This window comes from Ascaphus truei, unplaced genomic scaffold (assembly GCF_040206685.1).
Source record: "Ascaphus truei isolate aAscTru1 unplaced genomic scaffold, aAscTru1.hap1 HAP1_SCAFFOLD_619, whole genome shotgun sequence".
Taxonomy (NCBI): domain Eukaryota; kingdom Metazoa; phylum Chordata; class Amphibia; order Anura; family Ascaphidae; genus Ascaphus; species Ascaphus truei.
This window is the reverse complement of record NW_027456952.1, coordinates 146,275-149,205: the sequence shown is the minus strand read 5'-3', so window position 1 is coordinate 149,205 and position 2,931 is coordinate 146,275. Positions and strand designations below refer to the sequence as shown.

The following is a 2,931-nucleotide window of genomic DNA, read 5'->3' as shown; positions in this document are numbered from 1 at the left end:
CCCTCCTGGTCTCTCTCTGCCCCCCCTGGTCTCTCTCTGCCAACCCCTGGTCTCTCTCTGCCAACCCCTGGTCTCTCTCTGCCAACCCCTGGTCTCTCTCTGCCCCCCCCTGGTCTCTCTCTGCCCCCTCCCTGGTCTCTCTCTGCCCCATTCCTGGTCCCTCTCTGCCCCCACCCTGGTATCTCTCTGCCCCCTCCCTGGTCTCTCTCTGCCCCCTCCCTGGTCTCCCTCTGCCCCCTCCCTGGTCTCTCTCTGCCCCCTCCCTGGTCTCTCTCTGCCCCCTCCCTGGTCTCTCTCTGCCCCCTCCCTGGTCTCTCTGCCCCCCCCCCTGGTCTCTCTCTCTCCCCCTCCCTGGTCTCTCTCTGTCCCTTTCCCTGGTCTCTCTATGTCCCCCTCCCTGGTCTCTCTTTGTCCCCCTCCCTGGTCTCTCTCTGTCCCCCTCCCTGGTCTCTCTCTGTCCCCCTCCCTGGTCTCTCTCTGTCCCCCTCCCTGGTCTCTCTCTGTCCCCCTCCCTGGTCTCTCTCTGCCCCCTCCCTGGTCTCTCTCTGCCCCCTCCCTGGTCTCTCTCTGCCCCCTCCCTGGTCTCTCTCTGCCCCCACCCCTGGTCTCTCTCTGTCCCCCTCCCTGGTCTCTCTCTGCCCCCTCGCTGGTCTCTCTCTGCCCCCTCCCTGGTCTCTCTCTGCCCTCTCCCTGGTCTCTCTCTTCCCACCCCCCCCCCCCAGTCTCTCTGTATGGACATTCTTATCTGTTTTATTTTACCTATAGGCCAGTATAGGATATAAAATTTTTAGTGGGTCACGAAGTAGAAGTATAAAAATAACCGGGCCACGGAGAAAAAAGTTTGGGAAACCCTGTTCTAGAGTTTCTAGGCTCCAAAGTAACAAAGAGCAGCATTTAAAACCAACAGATTGCAAACTATCTGCTGAGCGTTGCAAAAAACAATATCTATCTATCTATCTATCTATCTATCTATCTATCTCTATCTATCCAGGGAGCAGCAGACAGTGTTAGCTTGCTTCTATATTTATGCAAATGCCATGTAAGCAGCCATGCTGGTAAAGGGCAAAGTGTCAAGTTTGCCAGCAGGACTGGGCATCTCTCCCTTTTTATGCAGCAGCAGCAGCAGCAGCAGCAGCAGCAGCAGCAGCAGAGAGAGTGCAAGAAGGTAGGGAAGATGTAGATAAATACATTTATTTAAATAAAATAAGTAAATAAAAACATTTAATAGAAAAAAAAATTGAAAAAAGCCACGATCCTGCAGGTGGCTCTCCCAGGGCGAGGCTTGCTCATTGCACTTGGAGCTAGCTGACCTCTGCGATTTCCCCACATGCGGGAAACTCGACTGCACAATTTCTGGTAGTGGGGGACTGCGTGCGCGCTCTCCCCTGTTTTTCGACTGTTAGAAAAAACAGAAACAAAAATCAACAACAACAACAACAACAACCACCACCACCCACAGCACAGGTGTTTGTTCAGACAAGCTGCTATTGCCACTGCTTGGGCTTTGGGCCTGGTCAATAACTGTGGCATAAAAGGAGCACCCACCCACCAACTAGCCAGGTAGCAACATCTCAAACAGGGAGAAATGACAATTAGGCACCTGCGCAGACATTTAGGAATAAATTCAGGTGGATTGGGAAATAGGGAAACACATATAATTCATGAAAAAAACATTCTAAACAAAAAGGGCCAAGAACTGTATAATATGAGTTGCAGCAGCAGCAGCAAAAATGTATCTGCTGAGCGATGCAAAAAAACGATCTATCGATCTATCTATCTATGTATCTATCCATCTATGTATCTATCCATCTATGTATCTATCCATCTATGTATCTATCCATCTATGTATCTATCCATCTATGTATCTATCCATCTATGTATCTATCCATCTATGTATCTATCTATCCATCTATCTATCCATCTATCTATCTATCTATCTATCTATCTATCTATCTATCTATCTATCTATCTATCTATCTATCTATCTATCGATCTATCTATCTATCTATCTATGTATCTATCTATGTATCTATCTATGTATCTATCTATGTATCTATGTATCTATGTATCTATCTATCTATCTATCTATGTATCTATCTATCTATGTATCTATGTATCTATCTATCTATGTATCTATCTATGTATCTACTGTATGTATCTATCTATCTATGTATCTATCTATGTATCTATCTATGTATCTATGTATCTATGTATCTATGTATCTATGTATCTATCTATCTATCTATCTATCTATCTATCTATCTATCTATCTATCTATCTATCTATCTATCTATCTATCTATCTATCTATCTATCTATCTATCTATCTATCTATCTCTATCTCTATCCAGGGAGCAGCAGACAGTGTCAGCTTGCTTCTATGTGTAGCCCTCTTTCCCCCCGCTAAGTGAGATTGGGGTGGGTAGGTGTATCTGACTACTTCTCAGTGTGGTGCGGTACCTGTTTGGCAACCAGGAGAGCTGAGCTTCCGCCACGGGAAACCTGGGGTATGTACTTACACTCGGTGCAGCGCCTCCACTGATGAGGGATCCCAACGGGGTGGGAGTGTGCCCTCACCAGAACAACCATACAGTAAATACACACTGTGTGAATAAACAGTATTTACTGAGCATGACTTGTAACTTCAATAACACTCTCTTTGCATAACATCAAACAATATATGAATAACAGTGCATCACTCTGAATGCATACCATCCCCTCACCCACATGTCCATCATCACATTCCCCTCAGTCTCTTGAGTGTCCACAACAGTAAAGAAAGTGTGTGTGAGGGATAGCGCTTCCCTGTGTTGGGGCCCGGTGGTGCACTTAATGTAAACTACCTCCCTGACCAGTCCTGGTCAGGAAAATCTTTGGACTCAGCAACACCGCACAGTGATCCCACGGCGTGCTGCGCTGCTCTCTGCAGGAA

At 46.9% G+C, this 2,931-nt stretch overlaps 1 non-coding gene across 1 annotated transcript; it reads left to right on the top strand.

Moving 5' to 3' along the window:
- Window positions 1–1,228: 1,228 nt before the first annotated feature.
- On the top strand, window positions 1,229–1,388 carry LOC142485656 (U1 spliceosomal RNA). Its single transcript, XR_012798667.1, has one exon. It is a non-coding gene; the product is annotated as a U1 spliceosomal RNA (small nuclear RNA).
- The last annotated feature ends 1,543 nt before the right edge of the window (window positions 1,389–2,931 follow it).